The sequence below is a fragment of the Pongo pygmaeus genome, chromosome 3, assembly GCF_028885625.2.
Source record: "Pongo pygmaeus isolate AG05252 chromosome 3, NHGRI_mPonPyg2-v2.0_pri, whole genome shotgun sequence".
Lineage (NCBI taxonomy): Eukaryota > Metazoa > Chordata > Mammalia > Primates > Hominidae > Pongo > Pongo pygmaeus.
The window spans coordinates 151,762,709-151,783,948 of NC_072376.2; positions in this window are offsets into that span (position 1 = coordinate 151,762,709).

The window sequence follows — 21,240 nt, forward strand, 5'->3', positions numbered from 1 at the left end:
CCATGTGTCAGAATTTCCTCCCTTTTTAAGTCTGACTAATATTCCATTGTATGTATAGTCAACATTTTGTTTATCATTCACACATTTCATTCATCCATGGATGGTTGGGTTCGTTTCACCTTCTGGCTATTGTGAATACTGCTGCTGTGAACAGGAGCACACAAATATCTGTTCTGAGTCCCTGCTTTCCATTCTTTGGGGTATATATCCAGAAGTGGAATTGCTTTGATTTATTTTATGTTGATGAAATATTAGAAGCAATCATCATGTACAACAAATCAGGGAATTTTTTATTAAATTACTTACAGACCCTTGATCTTCTGTCTCCTTTGGAAGTGAGGACTCTGGAGACCTCCCATGCGGTCTGCAGTAGCCTTTCCTGGCCAGGCTGTCCATGTCCTGCCCTTGCCTCTGTTACAGCACCTGTTCCATCATGTTGGCATTCCCCTGATTGTTTCACCAACCAGAGCTCCGTCAGGAGAGTGACTTTGTCTTCCATCTCTGGCCTCAATTCCCCAATTCCTGGCACATAATATGAGCTTGAAAAGTGAAAAATAAACTAGCTAGAAATAGGGCAGTCAGAAACCACCTCGTAGTAAATTTGATTCAGATGTTTATCAGCTGATTGTGGGAACCTTATAAAGGACATAAACCTACACTATAATTTGGGGAAAACAAAATAAAAATCTTAGAAATGATAGGAAAACCTTAGGTGAAATGTGAATATACCTATAGCACTTAAGGGCACTAAAGTGGGTTGTGTTGTTTTAGTATCTAATGTGCAGAGAGAAAGTAAGGTTCTTGGAGAGAGCGAGTCCGCCAGGAGGCCAGGGGAATTTTTCCCACATGGAAGCATTCACACGTATGCATCACTCTTTGCCTTCTATTCTAATGAATGTACATAAAAATATACACATCTATATTCTAAGATAACAAATATATAATATTCTAAAATGCCAGAGCTAGTAAATATTTCATAGCCATACTATATCAAACCCACTCTTGCATTTTAAAGAAATAAATTGATTTTCAGTAATAGATATCAATAAATCCCAAATCTTATTTGATCTAATTTTCCCCTTTTTTTATTAAACACCACATCCTTAAAAGTTGAGTCAGACTTTTATTCAATGTCACTTCCTTCAAGACGACTTCTCTGATCCCCAGCCTGAACCAGAGCACACCCACCAATGTTTTCTTTCTTCCACTGCTTGACTTGCTCTTCATGTCACTGTCACCTGACATGCCATCATTCAGGCTTTATTTTATTTTCTGTCCCTCATTTTAGAATTTGCACTTCTTGAGGACAAAAGCTTTTTTTCACTCTATGCCTAGAGCAGCATCAAGAATATAGTGGCAACTAAAAAAATATTTATTAAATGAGGCCAGGCGTGGTAGCTCACACCTGTAATCTCAGCAATTTGGAAAGCCAAGATGGGAGAATCACTTGAGCCCAGGAGTTCCAGACCAGCCTGGGCAACATAGCGAGCACTTGTCTCTCCAAAAAAAAAAAATTAGCCAGGCATGATTGCATGCACTTGTGGTCCTAACTACTCAGGAGGCTGAGGCAGGTAAACTACTTGAGCCCAGGAGGCGGAGGCTGCAGTGAGCCAAGATCGCACCACTACACCCCAGCCTGGGTAACAGAGTGAGACCCTGTCTCAAAAACAAAAACAAAAAAAACCCCACCAATATATGTTAAATGACTATGCACATAAAATAAACTTACATTTAAAAATCAATGACTAAATTATATAAGCAACATGAGAAAACGTGTATGTATATGCAAATATATGTGTGTGTACACACACACATATACACGCAGCTACGGTTTGAATTAACCCCATTGGGAGTAAAAAATATCATGTCAAAAAGTATAAATAATCTTTTATACTTTTTATTTATACTTTTTATTTATACTTTAACATAAATTATAAATTTATAACAAAAAGGGTATAAATTTAATACCCTGATAAACCCATTGTAAAGTCAAAAAATCATAAGTTGAACTATTGTAAGTCTGGGACTATCTGTTGTATTAAGAAGTGGATTCTTTAAGAGGGGATTAAGTTGTCTTATGGATGGGGTTAGGGCTCTTATTTTAAAAAGCTATGGGCAGTGGGTTTTCTCTCTTCTGCTCTTCTGCCATGTGAGGACATAGAGTTCGGTGCCCCTTGCTCTTAAGCCTTTCACCATGTGAGGAAGGAAGCAGAGCAGATCCTCACCAGAGGCTGACCCACTGGTGTCCTGACCTTGGACTTCCTGGCCTCCAGAACTGTGAAGAGACAGAAATTTCTGTTCTTCATAAATTACTCAAAATATTGTGGTATTTTGTTATAGCAGCATGAATGGACTGAGATACACACACATATACACACACTCATGAAACACATACAACACATAAAAATGATTACATGTAAATACACAAAAAGTTAAGAGTAACTTGGAAACTATAACATTGGTGGGATTAAGGCTGGCTTTTTCTGTATTCTGAATGTTGTAATGCAGTTGCATTCATTTCGTTGTGGTCTCTATAGCTAGGTAGGTTATTGCTTGGCCAACAAAAATTCTCCTGTTGACACTTGGGTGAATTCACAGTGCTCTAGAATCTTTTTCTCAATATTGCAAGCTCATATAGTTGATGTTTTTTGACAACCTGAGAGTAGATCATTCTCTATAGATACACTCACATTAACCTTGCTTATAAAAGACCACTATATAAACCAAAGTGCAAATTATGTCTTTAAAATAAAAAATTTCACTGCCAAGGGGAAAGGATATTTGTTGGGAGCTCAGTTATAACCTGTTGACTTAGTGATCATGGAATCAGATCAACAGCATTTGGCTTTAAGATGCTGATGTTTAAGTAGGATTATTTGTACTGTATGGAGCCTGATGACTGCATCACCTTGAAAAGGTTATTCCTATCCCCAGACAAATGATGTTTGCTGGACAGGAGATCTCCTCCTGATCAGAGCAGAGACATAACACCAAGTCTGCCTCTGTGACCTTGCTAACTTCCGTCATTAATCATCTACTTCCTTTTCTCATTGACATGATTTTTCTTACTAAATATTAATTCAACATACTTCATAATAGCTTTTTGACATGCTAATATAGCCAGTTGCGTATTGTACTTCCTGTTTCTGGACCTTAGCAACATTTATATTTGTCATGTTTTTGCATCTGTCTAAACTCATTATTATGTTTTTATTTTACGAATAATTACCAGAAACTCAAGAGTACCTTGTTTTCACTGTTGTCTACACTAGAATTATAAAAACAATTTCTGAAGTCAGGAAAGTAAATAATCCGTATTAGGAAAAGTTCCTTTCTAAATAATATTTTTTAATGTAAATGCTTTAGAACTTGTAACAGAGACCCAACTTGAATCTCCCATGTATTCATCTCAAATTTAATGTATTTGAACATTGCAAAAGTACTGGTGGGGCAGGCTCACCAGGAATCTTTTTAATTATGATCAAACTCTTCCTAGGAAAGAGTTCATCCAAAAAAAGAGTCAATGTCCTCTTGAAGCTTGGAAGAGAGAACTAAATGAGAGTATAGCATGGGAACTGCTATACTCCAGCCCACACTCCAGCCCACACTCATGACAGGTTGTGCCAGGGGAGCCAAAACACTTTCTTCTCTGAAGCCTGCATGGGACCTTTAGAGTTTATCAGCAACATTGGTACCAGCGATGGCTGGGTGATGGTGGCAGCAGGTTTGTGCACATTGTCACCATGGGTAGTAATAGCTTCAGTGTTCAAGTGTCAAGTGCACAGAAGTCATGCCCTCACTGCCAGTCATCAAGTAACTTACATTAAGTATCTCATCATGGACATTGGCAGTTGTGGTTTTGTGGGTGGACACTGGTAATGCAGCTGCACTTGGCATCTGTGGGAACCAGGGTTATTATTACAGCTATCCAGGAGAGGAGATGTTTTTGAAGTTTACGTAACACACCCATTTCTTAGAGACTTTCAGACTATTTTGGCAAATTTGAGAGGCCTGAACCTTATTCAGACTAAATGAGAACGGATATACAGAAATGTTGCTTTGTAACTGTTGTTATATTCTCCCACACCAACGTAGAAGTGTCCTGGGAAATATAGTTCACACACCTGTAAGTTAAGTTTCAGTTGGATAGAATCATTACACTTATGAAAAATGATTCCTTCTCAGACGACAAAAGACCAAGTAATTGCTGTTATTCCTACTAAAATCAAGCTATATCTAGGTTTGAAAAATGTTAACTTTGAAATTTGAAATATTATTTTTAAAATAGAGTACAAGTTATATCACAAACACTCCTCTCTGCCACCCAAAATAAACAAATATTAATATCTTGTTATATATGCTTCAGATCTTTATCTTACAAGAAGTGAAGGATTAAACTCATGTCCCCTAGAGCCCCTTCTCCACTCCCATTCCCGCTCCTCCCCTCCATCCCAAGAGCAAATTATGGATGCCATTTTAAAATCCACAACAAATAATGTAACATATTATTTATAGATGTGAAACTAACTACAAAGTAAAAGTATAAAGACAAGGAATAGATATATGCTAAGGTAATTTTTAAAAATAAGAGATGGAAAGAGAATATTTTACTCCTCTTATAAATACTATAAACTGTTTAGACTCTTTTTAATTCGTATTTAATTCAAGGAAAAGTAATCAAGGATAATCGAATACTTTAAGAAATGTATTGCACCGCTATAACCTCACTCCTCCTTTTCAGTTGAATGTGAGAAAATGATAGAAGAAAGTTGGGAGCTGGGAACCAGAGATAAGATAGTGTTTCTTCCTTCCAGCAATCCTTCCTTTAGAAACTGAAAGAGGAGGAGAGGAGGAGAGACCCACAGTTGATCTCTGAGAAGTGAGTAGCTGGAGGCACCAGGATACCAGCCAAGCCTAAAGGATAAAGCAAATCCCTGGACATGGCTTTTGATTCCAAGCGAAGAAGTGCAAGGTAAGCTACAAAAAGCATTCTAATCAAGGCCTAGATGTGTTTGATTACAGTAAATCAACATATCTGTGAAATTCGTGAAAAAGCTACCCAATGTTTTCATAGCCTTTATTTGACTTAAGAGCAATTAGGAAGCTTCATTTAAGTACAGTAATCATTAAATCTATTTAAATAAGGTTTTCAATTGAAAAGCAAATATAATGTACAAATTGGGGATTATACATCAGGAGCCAGATTCCTAATTAAACAAGGAGATTAAACCTATTCATTTATCTCTGCTTTTTTTCTGAAATTTATCCAATATTAATATTAAAGGAATAAACAAATACATTAACTCTCAAGTTCTCAGAGCATGAATGGGGCTTGACCACTGGCCCTAGACTGGGGAGAGAAAAATGGAAGTCTCGGCCAGGCACAGTGGCTCATACCTGTAATCCCAGCACTTTGGGAGGCCAAGGCAGGCAGATTACTTGAGGTCAGAAGTTCCAGACCAGCCCAGCCAACATGGTGAAACACCCCGTCTACTAAAAATACAAAATTTAGCCAGGTGTGGTGGTATGCACATGTAATCCCAGCTACTCAGGAGGCTGAGCCATGAGAATCGCTTGAACCCGGGAGGTGGAGGTTGCAGTGAGCCGAGATTGCACCACTGCACTCCAGCCTGGGCAACAGAGCAAGACCCTGTCTCACAAAAAAAAAAAAAAAAAGTCAGAAAGCAAATCACAGCAAACAAGACAGCAGACAACAATAAAAGAGAAGAATCCACAAAGTTCTGGGAGATGGAAAGGAGGTGGACCCATGGTAACTGAGTTAGCCGAAGAGAGAAGGCTGGAAACTATCATGCTGGAGGAGAGAGGCAAGAAGACAATAGGAGCCAACTCTTTCATATCATAGAATCCCAGAAAGATACAAGATTTGGAGGTGCTGGGAGCCAAATGAGACTGATAACTAACACCCTCCTTTTTCCTGAGTGGAGTACTAAGACATAGACGTGGATGCCAGACAACGGGAGATCAAATGTCACCTTTAATCTGGAATTCTACATTGGACACTGGACTAGAAAAACATTTGTGGAAAAAGTAATGAAATTCAAATATGGTTCCATGGATTAGCCAATTGTAATGTATTATGAATCACCTGCTTTCTATCTTTGTTCTGTGGTTATGTAAAAAGTTAACATTAAAGAAACCTGGAGGAAGAACATACAGAAATTCTCTGTACTATTCATGCAAATTGTAGGTCTAAAATTATTTCAAAATTAAACTTTTTAAGTTAAACATCTCCTTGATTGCTGATAAAGCCAACATTAGAAAGCATAGCTTATTCTGCCTGAATTGGATAAATTTGCTCACTTCAGATTTGGGCAGATTTACCTAATCATAACTGCAAGCAATACTGAGCCATTTCAAGTCTTACCACAGAATAGAGCCAGCAGGCTCTAAGCCTACACAGGGCCAAGAGCTAAAGAGAGCACATGCTCTGCTTCAGACAGGCGAAACTTCAGTTTAAGATCTTAGGATCTCCTCAAAGAAAGGTGAGCAGAAACGGCTGAGCTATGCCTGCCCAGTTCCTTCCCAGCTTTCCCCAGTTAAGTATGTCACTCCTTGTTGCCGGGGGGGAGTCAAGATGGAGAAGAAAGAATCCAGAAGCATTGTTTTCAAGGCAGTGCTCTCAGACTTTTTGGTCTCAAGGCCCTTTTACACTACTAAAAATAATTGGAGACCTCAAAGAGCTTTTGTTCATGCTAGTTATATATTTAAATATCTACTACAAAACTGATACTTTTTAGTATTTATTTATTTAAATACTATTACTAAACCCAGTAGATGTTAACATGAATAACATATTTTATGAAAAATAATAATTTTTTCCAAACCAAAAAGTATAATGAGAAGAGTGTCCTTGTTGTTCATTTTTACAGATCTCTGTAATGCCTGCCTTAACAGAAGACAGCTGGATTATCACAGCTGCTTCTGCATTCGATCTGTTGTGATATCACACGTCATGTTGCCTCTGGAAAATTCCCCTGCACACTTACAGGAGAATGAGAGTGAAAAGATCAAATAATATGTAGTGTTTTAAGAAAAAATATTTTGACCTTCCATCCCTCAGAGATCCCTGGACCACACTCCGAGAACTGCTGTTCTAATAAACATCTCTCTATGTGCAGAAGAGACGAGGTAAATGTTCCCCAACAGAAGGCAGCACGAAGGCTGTAGAAGACAGTGATGAAGTCTAGAAGAAGGGTGCCCCTGAGACAGAGAAGCTTTGAAGAAAATCTCTCTATGAAGCAGTGAAACCCTTCCCCCAGTTCCTCTTTCAAGTAGCACTGTCAGGTGACTGTCTCTCTGTGCTGGCAGTTTACTGAGAGGCTGAACCCTGACAATCTCCAGACTCAGGGAAGCCGGCAGAGCTGAGGAATACCCTACTAAAACAGGAAACTGGGAGGAATTTAGCACAAGGTTCAATGAGATCCCTCATCCCTCTTGCCCTACTCAGCTCCTAGAATCCTGGCCTCTTAGTTTGTTACCCATGCCCCAACACACACACCCTAAGTGAGAGGTTGGGTAATTCTTCTCTGAGGAAACAGAAACAAGCCAAGAATCGGGGGTAAAAAAACCTATAAATACTGAGAGTTGGGATATCCATCAATGAAACAGCCCCAGCCAATTACCCAAAATTAAAGCCCACATCTTAGCAAGCCCCACCTCTGCACACACAGTTCCAATAGCTGCAGATGTTGCACTCTTGTGGGCTAATAGACAGTCCAGAATGACTAAACCATACATTCTCAGAAAGCATCCAATGGGGAAAAAAAACAGACAAAATTATAAAAAACCAATGAAAGGACAATGTGTTTTTTTTTGTTGTTTTTTTGTTTTTCAAGAAAAAAAAAGAACATTCATCAACAACAAAGGGCTTCTTGGAAATTAAAAACATAAAAGCCGAAATTTAAAAATTAATTAAAGTTTTGTAAGATAAAGCTGAGGAAGTCTTTCAGAAAGTAGATCAAAGAAAAATGAATAGAAAATAGAAAAAAATAATACTTAGAAGATCAGAGAATTGATACCGGTTAAACTTGCAACAAATACAACCCCAGAAAGAGTTAACTGGGAAAATTACCAGATAAACAAAAATTAAATCTTCACAGAATTGAGGAGCCTGAGTTTCCAAGTTAAAAGAGTCTATCACGTTTCCAGGAAAATATATAAATATGTGAAAAAGCAAAAAAACACATAGATATGAAACTCCAGCAAACAAGGGATAAAGAGAAGATCCTAAAAGCTTCAAGAGCACAAAAACAAAGGAGATGCAGAATGGCATTAGACTTCAGAATAATAACTCTAAGAATTACATGATAATGGAGAAATGAAATGCCTTCAAAATGCTGACGAAAAATGCTATCCACCTAGAATTCTAAACTCAAATCATCATTCAAGAATGAGGATAAAGACATATGCACAAAGGCAACATCTAAAACAGATTACTTCCCAGGAAAGCCTTTTTTCAAGATGCTCCTAGAAGATGTAATCCATTGAAAGAAAAGAGTCAACCAAGGAAAGAAAACATGGAATCCAAGACAGAAGGTGTGGTGGTTAGTCTTCAAGATGGCCCTAAATGAGCCCGTCCTCCTGGGATTCACAGCCTCGTACAGTCCCCTCTGGTATTGGACAGGGTCTGTGTGGACAATCGAAGACAGCAGAAGTAACAAACTATTCCTTCTGGCATTGGATTCCATCTTGCTCCCTTCTACTCTTTCTCTCTCTTCAGTCACTAACTCTGGCGGAAGCCAATGGCCATGATGTGAGCAGTGCTATAGAGATGTCTGTTTGGTGAGAACTGAGTCCTCCTGCCCAGAGCTTCTAATCTGAGCGTAGAAACCGATTCTCCAGTGCCAGTCCAGCTTCAGATCATTTCAGCCTTGTGAGAAACCTGAACCAGAACCATCCAGCTAAGCTGTTCCTGGATATGACCCACAGAAACTGTGAAAAAATAAATGTTTGTCAGTTGAAGCTGCTACATTTTGAAGTGATACGTTACAAAGCAATAGACAACTAATACACAGTGGATCTAACATAGAAGAGAAGAGAAAGACATTTCTAAGACAAGAAAGCCCCAGGGCAACAGCCATGTAGCCGCCAGCATCCTGTCCAGATTTGAGCAGAAAGACAGAGGTCTCTAGGAAAGATGTCTCAAAAAAAAAAAAAAAAAAAGTAGAACTGATAAATTATCTTATGTATGTTATGGTAGAGAGAAGTTGCATTCACTTACTTCAATGTGAATACACATTTAGTTACATTTACAAACACTTCAGTTTCAGAATGAAGTATTTGCTAATGGTTACACGGAAAGCTAAGCAAAAGAAAAGTTGTAACAATTATTAACTCTAGAAAAAAAAAGGGTTGTTCAAGAAAGGAAAGGTAACTAAAGTACATATCTAGCCCATATGTGAATAGTATTTATATCACCATAGTAATGGAGATGCCAGACAGTGATATACCTCCCAGATTGTGGTAATTCTACTGAGAGTATGAAGAAATGAAAGTATGTGTAGCAGGGAGGGAGTGGTGGTGGGACAGTGTGTTGATTTAAGAAAGCTAAAATTTATCTTCTGTAATGAGAAGTCAGTGGATGATGTCTGAAACATGAAGATCAAAACAATTTAATCTGAGTATACTACTGACAAATGCAAAGGTAAATTCCACAATAACAGCTAAAATAATTGAAAGGAATTGACTTTGGGGAGCAGAAATTGAGGGTAGGAAGCAATGGCATCATGCAGTGCTCTGCCATAAGCTATATTGTTCTCCTTGTCTCAAAAAATTTTGATCCAAATAAAATTTTATTATTATTATTGAGACGGAGTCTCCCTCTGTTGCCCAGGCTGGAGTGCAGTGGCATGATCTCGGTTCACTGCAACCTCCGCCTCCCAGGTTCAAGCAATTCTCCTTGCTCAGCCTCCCAAGTAGCTGGGATTACAGGCACCTGCCACCACGCTTGGCTAGTTTTTGTATTTTTAGTAGAGACGGGGTTTCCCCATGTTGGCCAGGCTGGTCTCAAACTCCTGACCTCAGGTGATCCACCCACCTCGGCCTCCCAAAGTGCTGGGATTACAGGCATGAGCCACTACACCCTAAAATAAAATTTTAAAAGCATTTACCTATCATGGGACAAAAATCAATAGGCAATGTCTATAATTAATAAACCACAAAATAGAAAATGTCTTCATATTTGTCAGTATCTATTAGAAGATACCAAAAATACAAATAGTTAAATACGGTTTCCTCTGAAAGACAACATTGGGAATGGCAATATTTATTGCTGCAATACAAACCATCCCCAAACATAGTAGCCATGATGGTTAATATTAGATGTCATCTTGATCGCATTGAAAGATGCCTGGATGGCTGGTGGAGTATTGTTTCTGAGTGTGTCTGTGAGAGTGTTGCCAGAGGAGACTGACACATGGGTTGCTGGAAAAGCATTGGTTGTAGATGGTTTCCCTAACCTGAGGTATCCTTCAATGCCTCAGGGAGAGGAAAACCACTGTTAGTGTGAGTGACTGTTAGTGTGAGTGGGCACCGTCCAATCAGCAGCCAGTGCAGCTAGAACAAAGCAGGTGGAAGAAGGTGGGATAAGTTTGCTTGCTGAATCTTCTGGCTCTTTTTCTTCTTCCCATGCCAGACGCTTGCCTCCGCTCCTCCTGCCCTTGAACATCAGACCCCGGGTTCTTCCATCTTTGGACCCTGGGACTTGCACCAGCGGCTTCCCAGGGGCTCTCAGGCCTCCGGCCACAGACTAAGGCTGCACTGTCAACTTCCCTGGTTTTGACGCTTTTGGACTTGGACTGAGGGACTACCGGCTTCTCTCTTTCCTCAGCTTGCAGACAGCCTATCGGGGGACTTCACCTTATAATTGTGCAAGCCAATTCTCCCTAATAAACTCCCTTTTTTACTATTATTATACTTTAAGTTCTGGGATACATGTGCAGAATGTGCAGGTTTGTTACATAGGTATACACATGCCATGGTGGTTTGCTGCACCCATCAACTCGTCATCTACATTAGGTATTTCTCCTAATACTATCCCTCCCCTAGCCCCCCGTCCCCCAAAAGACCCCGGTGAGTGATGTTCCCCTCCCTGTATCCATGTGTTCTCATTGTTCAGCTCTCACTTATGAGTGAGAAAATGCAGTGTTTGGTTTTCTTTACCTGTGTTAGTTTGCTGAGAATGATGGTTTCCAGCTTCATCCATGTGCCTGCAAAGGACATGAACATTTTGTATGGCTGCGTAGTATTCCATGGTGTATATGTGCCACATTTTCTTTATCCAGTCTATCATTGATGGGTATTTGGGTTGGTTCCAAGTCTTTGCTATTGTGAATAGTGCTGCAATAAGCATATGTGTGCATTTGTCTTTACAGCAGAATAATTTACATACCCAGTAATGGGATTGCTGGGTCAAATGGTATTTCTGGTTCTAGGTCCTTGAGGAATTGCCACACTGTCTTCCACAATGGTTGAACTAATTTACACTCCCACTAACAGTGTAAAAGCATTCCTATTTCTCCACATCCTCTCCAGCATCTGTTGTTTCCTGACTTTTTAATGATCACCATTCTAACTGGCATGAGATGGTATCTCATTGTGGTTTTGACTTGCATTTCTCTAATGACCAATGATGATGAGCTTTTTTTCAAATGTTTGTTGGCTGCAAAAATGTCTTCTTTTGAGAAGTGTCTGTTCATGCCCACTTTTTGATGGAGTTGTTTGGGTTTTTTTTTCTTGTAAATTTGTTTCAGTTCCTTGTAGATTCTGGAAAATAGCCCTTTGTCAAATGGATAGATTGCAAAAATTTTCTCCCATTCTGTAGATTGCCTGTTCGTTCTGATGACAGTTTCTTTTGCCGTGCAGAAGCTCTTTAGTTTAATTAGATCCCATTTGTCAATTTTGGCCTTTGTTGCCCTTGCTTTTGGTGTTTTAGTCATGAAGTCTTTGCCCATGCCTATGTCCTGAATAGTATTGCCTAGGTTTTCTTCTAGGGTTTTTATGGTTTTAGGTCTTGTGTTCAAGTCTTTAATCCACCTTGAGTTAATTTTTGTATAAGGTGTAAGGAAGGGGTCCAGTTACAGTTTTTTGTGTATGGCTAGTCTGTTTTCCCAACACCATTTATTAAATAGGGAATCCTTTCCCCCATTGCTTGTTTTAGTAAGGTTTGTCAAAGATCAGATGGTTGTAGATGTGAGGCATTATTTCTGAGGCCTCTGTTCTGTTCTATTGGTCTATATATCTTTTTTGGTACCAGCACCATGCTGTTTTGGTTACTGTAGCCTTGTAGTACAGTTTGAAGTTAGGTAGCGTGATGCCTTCAACTTTGTTCTTTTTGTTTAGGATTGTCTTGGCTATATGGGCTCTTTTTTGGCTCCATATAAAATTTAAAGTAGTTTTTTCTAATTCTGTGAAGAAAGTCAATGGTAGCTTGATGGGGATAGTGTTGAATCTATAAATTACTTAGGCCAGTATGGCCATTTTCGCGATGTTGATTCTTCCTATCCATGAGCATGGAATGTTTTTCCATTTGTTTGTGTCCTCTTATTTCCTCAATCAGTGGTTTGTAGTTCTCCTTGAAGAGGTCCTTCACAACCCTTGTAAGTTGTATCCCTAGGTATTTTATTCTCTTTGTAGCAATTGTGAATGGAAGTTCACTCTTGATGTGGCTCTGTTTGTCTATTATTGGTGTATAGGAATACTTGTGATTTTTGAACATTGATTTTGTATCCTGAGACTTTGCTGAATTTGCTTATCAGCTTCAGGAGATTTTGGGCTGAAACGATGGGGTTTTCTAAATATACAATCATGTCATCTGCAAGCAGAGAAAATTTGACTTCCTCTCTTTCTATTTGAATAGGCTTTATTTCTTTCTCCTGCCTGATCGCCCTGGCCAGAACTTCCAACAATATGTTGAATAGGAGTGGTGAGAGAGGGCATCCTTGTCTTGTGCTGGGTTTCAAAGGTAATGCTTCCAGCTTTTGCCCATTCAGTATGATACTGGCTGTGGGTTTGTCAGAAATAGCTGTTATTATTTTGAGATATGTTCCATCCATACCTAGTTTATTAAGAGTTTTTAGCATGGACGGGTGTTGAATTTTATCAAAGGCCTTTTCTGCATCTATTGAGATAATCATGTGTTTTTTTTTCATTGGTTCTGTTTATGTCATGGATTACGTTTATTGATTTGCATATGTTCAACCAGCCTTGTATCCCAGGGATGAAGCCTACTTGATCGTCGTGGATAAGCTTTTTGATGTGCTGCTGGATTTGGTTTGCCAGTATTTTACTGAGGATTTTCACAGCAATGTTCATCAGGGATATTGGCCTGAAATTTTCCTTTTTTGTTGTGTCTTTGCCAGGTTTTGGTATTAGGATGATGCTGGCCTCATAAAGTGAGTTAGGGAGGAGTCCCTCTTTTACTTTTGTTTGGAATAGTTTCAGAAGGAATGGTACCAGCTCCTCTTTGTACCTCTGATAGAGTTCGGCTGTGAATCCATCTGGTCCTGGGCTTTTTGTGGTTGGTAGGCTATTAATTACTGCCTCAATTTCATAACTCGTTATTGGTCTATTCAGGGATTCAATTTTTTCTTAGTTTAGTCTTGGGAGGGTGTATCTGTCCAGGAATTTACCCATTTCTTCGAGATTTTCTAGTTTATTTGTGTAGAGGTGTTTATAGTATTCTCTGATGGTAGTTTGTATTTCTGTGGGATCAGTGGTGATATCCCCTTTATCATTTTTTATTGCGTTTATTTGATTCTCCTCTCTTTTCTTCTTTATTAGTCTGGTTAGCAGTCTATTTTGTTAATCTTTTCAAAAAATCACCTCCTGGATTCATTGATTTTTTGAAGGGTTTTTCATGTCTCTATCTCCTTCAGTTCTGCTCTGATCTTAGTTATTTCTTGTCTTATGCTAGCTTTTGAATTTGTTTGCTCTTGCTTCTCTAGTTCTTTTAATTGTGAATTTAGGATGTTGATTTTAGATCTTTCCCGCTTTCTCCTATGGGCATGTAGTATGTAAATTTCCATCTAAACACTGGTTTGACTGTGTCCCAGAGATTCTGGCACATTGTGTCTTTGTTCTCATTGGTTTCAAAGAACTTATTTATTTCTGCCTTGATTTCGTTATTTACCCAGTAGTCATTCAGGAGCAGGTTGTTCAATTTCCATGTAGTTGTGTGATTTTGAGTGAGTTTCTCAATCCTGAGTTCTAATTTGATTGCACTGTGGTCTGAGAGACTGTTTGTTATGATTTCCATTCTTTTGCATTTGCTGAGGAGTGTTATACTTCCAATTATGTGGTCAATTTTAGAATAAGTGTGATGTGATGCTGAGAAGAGTGTATATTCTATTGATCTGGGATGGAGGGTTCTGTAGATGTCTATTAGGTCTGCTTGGTCCAGAGCTGAGTTCAAGTCCTGAATATCCTTGTTAATTTTCTGTCTTGTTGATCTGTCTAATATTGACAGTGGGGTGTTAAAGTCTCCCATTGTTATTGTGTGGGAGTCTAAGTCTCTTTGTAAGTCTCTAAGAACTTGTTTTATGAATGTGGGTGCTCCTGTATTTGGTGCATATATATTTAGGAGAGTTAGCTCTTCTTGTTGTGTTGATCCCTTTACCATTATGTAATGTCCTTCTTTGTCTTTTTTGATCTTTGTTGGTTTAAAGTCTGTTTTATCGGAGACTAGGATTGAAACCCCTGCTTTTTTTTGCTTTCCATTTGCTTGGTAAATATTCCTCCATTCCTTTATTTTGAGCCTATGTGTGTCTTTGCACGTGAGATGGGTCTTCTGAATTCAGCACACTGATGGGTCTTGACTCTTTATCCAATTTGCTAGTCAGTGTCTTTCAACTGGGGCATTTAGCCCATTTACATTTAAGGTTAATATTGTTATGTGTGAATTTGATCCTGTCATTATTATGTTAGCTGGTTATTTTGCCTATTAGTTGATGCAGTTTCTTCATAATGTCGATGGTCTTTACAATTTGGTATGTTTTTGCAGTGACTGGTACCAGTTTTTCCTTTCCATATTTAGTACTTCCTTCAGGAGTTCTTGTAAGGCAGGCCTGGTGGTGACCAAATCTCTCAGCATTTGCTTGTCTGTAAAGGATTTTATTTCTTCTTCGCTTGTGAAGCTTAGTTTGGCTGGATATGAAATTCTGGGTTGAAAATTCTTTTCTTTAAGAATGTTGAATATTGGCCCCCACTCTCTTCTGGCTTGTAGGGTTTCTGCAGCGAGATCCACTGTTAGTCTGATGGGCTTCCCTTTGTGGGTAACCCGACCTTTCTCTCTTGGCTGCTCTTAACATTTTTTCTTTCATTTCAACCTTGGTGAATCTGACGATTATTTGGCTTGTGGTTGACCTTTTCGGGGAGCATCTTTGTGGTGTTCTCTGTATTTCCTGAATTTGAATGTTGGTCTGTCTTGCTAGGCTGGGGAAGTTCTCCTGGATAATATCCTGAAGAGTGTTTTCCAACTTGGTTCCATTCTCTCTGTCACTTTCAGGTACACCAATCAAACGTAGGTTTGGTCTTTTCACATAGACCCATATTTCTTGGAGGCTCTGTTCATTTCTTTTCATTCTTTTTTCTCTAATCTTGTCTTCTCGCTTTATTTCATTAAGTTGATTTTCAATCTCTGATATCCTTTCTTCTGCTTGATCAATTCCGCTACTGATACTTGTGTATGCTTCATGAAGTTCTTGTGCTGTGTTTTTCAGCTCCATCAGGTTATTTATGTTCTTCTCTAAACGGGTTATTCTAGTTAGCAATTCCTCTAACCTTTTTTCAAGGTTCTTAGCTTCCTTGAATTGGGCTAGAACATGCTCCTTTAGCTTGGAGGAGTTTGTTATTACCCAACGTCTGAAGCCTACTTCTGTCAATTCATCAAACTCATTCTCCATCCAGTTTTGTTCCTTTGCTGGTGGGGAGTTGTGATCCTTCAAAGCAGAAGAGGCATTCTGGTTTTTGGAATTTTCAGGATTTTTGCACTGGTTTTTCCTCATCTTTGAGGATTTATCTACCTTTGGTCTTTGGTATTGGTAACCTTCAGATGGGGTCTCTGTGGGTTTTTGTTGATGTTGATGCTATTCCTTTCTGTTTGTTAGTTTTTCTTCTAAAACTCAGGCCCCTCTGCCGTAGGTCTGCTGGAGTTCGCTGGGGGTCCACTCCAGATCCTGTTTGCCTGGGTATCACCAGCAGAAGGGGCAGAACAGCAAAGATTGCTTCCTGTTCCTTCCTCTGGAAGCTTCTTCCCAGAAGGGCACTTGCCAGTTGCCAGTCAGAGCTCCAACAGACCTGCCAGCAGTGTCTGTCAACCCCTGCTGGGAAGTCAAGAGGCACGGGGGTCAGGGACCCACTTGAGGAGGCAGTCTGTCCCTTAGCAGAGCTCAAGCGCTGTGCTGGGAGATCCATTGCTCTCTTCAGAGCCAGCAGGCAGGAACGTTTAAGTCTGCTAAAGCTGTGCCCACAGCCACCCCTTCCCCAACATGCTCTGTCCCAGGGAGATGGGAGTTATATGTACAAGCCCCTGGCTGGGGCTGCTGCCTTTCTTTCAGAGATGCTCTGCCCAGACAGAAGCAATCTAGAGAGACAGTCTGGCTACAGTGGCTTTGCCAAGCTGCGGTGGGCTCAGCCCAGTTTGAACTTCCCCTGGGACTTTGTTTACACTCTGAGGGGAAAACCGCCTACTCAAGCCTCAGTAATGGTGGGAAAAACTGCCTACTCAAGCCTCAGTAATGGTGGATGACCCTCCCCCCACCAAGCTTGTGCATCCCAGGTTGACTTCAGACTGCTGTCCTGGCAGCAAGAATTTCAAGCCAGTGGATTTTAGCTTGCTGGGCTCCGTGAGAGTAGGATCCACTGAGCTAGACCACTTGGCTCTCTGGCTTCAGCCCTCTTTCCAGGGGAATGAATGGTTCTGCCTCGCTGGCGTTCCAGGCGCCACTGGGGTATGAAAAAAAAACCCCTAGTGAGCCGAGATCGCGCCATTGCACTCCAGCTTGGGAAACAGGGCGAACTCCATCTTAAAAAAAAAAAAAACTCCTGCAGCTAGCTCAGTGTCTGCCCAAATGGCTGCCCAGTTTTGTGCTTGAAACCCAGGGCCCTGATGTTGTAGGCTAGGCACCCCAGGGAATCTCCTGGCCTGTGGGTTGTGAAGACCATGGGAAAAGCCTAATATCTAGGCTGGAATGCACAGTTCCTCACAGCACTGTCCCTCAAGGCTTCCCTTGGCTATGGGAGGGAGTTCCCTTACCACTTACACTTCCTAGGTTAGGTGATGCCCCACCCTGCTTCTGCTTGCCCTCCGTGTGCTGCACCCATTGTCTAACCAGTCCCAGTAAGATGAGCCAGGCACCTCAGTTGGAAATGCAGAAATCACCCGCCTTCTGCGTTGATCTCGCTAGGAGCTACAGACCGGAGCTGTTCCTATTCGGCCATCTTTGTACCACATAAACTCCCTTTTAAATGTACATATATCCTATTGGTTCTATCCCTCTGTAGCACCCTAATACAGTAGCTTAAAACAAAAAGAATCAAGACTTCAAACAAAAACAATGCAGGGCTTGGTGAGAAAAGTTTGTCCCTGCTCCACACAGAGGCAGCCAGGATAGCTCCACTGGAGCTCACATGATATGCAGCCCAGATGCGCATGGGCATGAAGTGTCCAGTGCCATAGCTCCATAGTCTCTGCGTGCCAGGCCTCACGTGACTGTTCCTTGTGTTCTGCCTCAAGCCCACACTAAATTTCTAATGTGACTTTAGGCATGCATGCTGTTTCACAAACTTGCTGTCAGCCCCTAAGAATAACAGAAAATCATCAAAATTAAAGAGAGACTAGAGGGCACAGAACAGGTATAGAGCCCTAGCCTGAAGGGACTCCACTCTCTCCAAGGCTGAAGGCTAGAGAGTGGCAGAGGATTTGAAAAGCATTCGTTTTCAAATGGTTTCCCTACCCTGAGGTTTCCTTCAATGCTTGGGTTTCCTTTTGGAGCCAGCAATGTACACATTTCAGGATGACATCTTAAATGAGGTGGCCATCTCCTATGTTGTTCCTGCATGTTTTCAAATAAAAAGGACTGCATTCAGCCCTGGCCTGCTACCGAACATCTCCACAAGACTTAAGTTACATGCTTGAACAGCCGAATGGGCAACAGCAAAGCTGCCTGTCACGATATAGAGGCCTGCCAAGAGACAAGCAACTCTAAATCAAAAAAGGAAGAAAAAAATGCCATTCTCAGACCTCTCAGAAACTGGCCCAAGATGAAAACTTAGCTTCTCTGTGTCTAAAGCCAAGTCACTGAATCAGGTTGGTTGACTTTTAAGGTTAGAGGCAGATGACACTTGTAAGGGTTGTGTCCTAGAACAGCCCACTGCTTTGACATGAGGTAGTGAAGAGGAAAACAGTACAGCTCCAGGTGTAATAGGTCTTCCTTACTGAGAAAAAAAAGCCCATTTTAAAGCAATTTTACTTCATGTGACTTATGGTGACATTGAAAATTGGTTTTTTGTTGTTGATTTTTTGTTTTGTTTTGTTTTGTTTTGCTTTGCTTTGCTTTTTGCTTTTGTCTAAAATGTTACTGTAGTAATAGTGTAAAATGTAAACAAGGTTAGAACTTTTCTATTCTCTGTGAGTGATGATTGATTAGCAATTACTACTGGGAAGAAATACAGCAAGGACGAAGGCAATCAACAGTTAATACTAGAACCTCAACCTCTTCCACATCAAAGCCTTTTTCTAGACTTAATATTATTCTCTCTGTTGAAGACGCTTATATATAATGGAATGATCTAAAATAAAAACAAAAGCTGTAAGCCTTAAGTTCACCTTCCTTTACTCATATCTTGTGAGTAGTCCATATGTACATTTAAAAATTCAAAGGGAACTGCTAACTTGAAAATTTTAAATACACAAGGTGTTGTATAATATGTAAATAAATTAATCAAGTGTTGCCTTTTAATGAAGGAAGACTGAAAGAAGTCTTTTCCATCCAGAAACCAGTATATTTTTACCTCCAGGGTTCTGCATCATTTGACTATTCAGAAAATATTTATTGAGGAAGTATATGATAGGGTTTTGATGTCTGTCCCCTCCAAATCTCATGTTGAAATGTGACCTCCAGCGATGGAGGTGGGGCCTGGTAAGAGGTGTTTGGGTCATGGGAGCAGATCCCTTATGAATGGCTTAGCACCAATCCCTCAGTGATAAGTGAGTTCTCGCTCAGTTAGTTTATGCAAGATCTGGTTGTTTAAAAGAATCTGGGATCTCTCCATTCTCTCTCTTGCTCCCTCTGCCATATGAAACACCTGCTTCCTCTTCACCTTCTGCGATGATTGAAAGCTTCCTGAGGCCCTCACCAGAAGCAGATGCCAGCACCATGCTTCCTGTACAGCCTACAGAGCCACAAGCCAATTAAACCTCTTTTCTTTATAACCTATCCAGCCTCAGCTATTTCTTTATAGCGATGCAAAAATGGCCTAACACAGTATCTTTCAGGCACTATTCCAGGCTCTAGAGAATATAGCCATGTTCTGGATATCGATTGTTGCCAAATGAATATCCCAAAATGTAGTGGCTTAAAAGATAGGAATCATTTTATTATTATGACTCATATTTTGACTGCCTAAGCTTATCTAAGCAGTTGTCTGTCAGGGTCTCTGAAATAGTTGCAGTCAGATGATGACAGGGGCCTGGAGTCATTGCAAAGGCTTCTGCAATCACATGTTTAGCCATTGATGCTGGCTGTCAACTAGGACCTCAGCTGCGGCAATTAAACATTGCCTCTTTGTGTAGCCTGGGTTTCCTCACAGCGTGGTGACTGGGTTCCCAGACTGAGAGTCCCAAGAGAACCAGGAAGAAACTACATTGCTTTTAAGATTTATCCTTGGAAATCACATACCATCACTACTGCCAATAGTCACAGACCTGCCAAGATTCAAGGGAAAGAAGCATAGACCCCTCACATCTCTCAGTGGGAAATGTGTCACTGTCACATTCTAATTAGACAATGTGGGTTGGGAGATCTTCTCGTGCCCATCTTAGAAAAGCCAATCTGCCATGAGAAATAAAAATATTATACAAAGTATCTGCCCTCATACATATGTTTAGAGGCTGGGAGAGCCTGGCAATAAATAAATCAAGAGAGGAATATCAGGCATGACAACTTCTATGCAGAAGAATTAGAGAAAGGAAGGGAAGAAATACAGATGGTGTTGAGCGTACCATCTCTTTCATACAGTGGTCACAGAAGCCTTGTCTGATAAGTGGCCATGTGAGCAGAGATTCTGGAGGAACTGATCCATTGAGCCACGTAGATAATGGGGCAAGAGCATTCCAGGCAGGAGAAACAGCAAATACGAAGGTCACGTAGATAATGGGGCAAGAGCATTCCAGGCAGGAGAAACAGCAAATACGAAGGTCACGTGGGGAGAGAGTGCTCCATGTGGTGAGGAAATGGCCAGGAAGCCAATGTGGTTAGAGCAGTGACAAAGGTTCAAGGAGAAGGCAGAGAGCTTGCTGGGGGCCAAGTTGCAGAGCCTTTAGCCATGGTGAGGACCATGGTCTTTGCTCTGAGTGAGATGGGAAGCCATTGAATAGTTTTTAGGAGGAAAATGGTAAAATTAAATTATGTTTTAACAGGACGACTCTGGCCACTGCATAGAAAATAGAAGCACCACATCCAGATACAGAGTGAAAGTGGGAGATCAGTATCGAGGCTCTTGCAATAAATCAGGTGTAAGATGATGATACCTTGGACAAGGTATTAGTAATGGAGTTGATGAGAAGGAGTCAGGTTCTGATGTTAAATAACGTCTTTTTTTTAGCATTCAGATAATAAGCCATGTTTATGGATTTAAATATTAAAGCCTGAGCTTAAATAATAAATGTTAAAGGATAAAAATGGATCAATTATCACTGGGCTGCATATCACAAGTGAATTTTCTTTTAACTTAGCATTATGGGTTGTCTCTAAAACATTTTTGAAGCCTTTTCCTTTGGCAACTTTAATACTTTTCCCTCCTGTGACATAGTCCAGGCCACATATCAAAAGTGAAATGCAAATTAAGGAAATTATCACTTAGGCCAAAAAACCATTTGACTGAAGTATTCAGGTAATTGAAGAAAACATGTTTTAGGGAGTTTATATGGCCTAGGTAATTCTCTCAAATTTCCACATCCCTTTACATATGCAGATAACAGTAGCAGCTGGGGTGAAACTCATG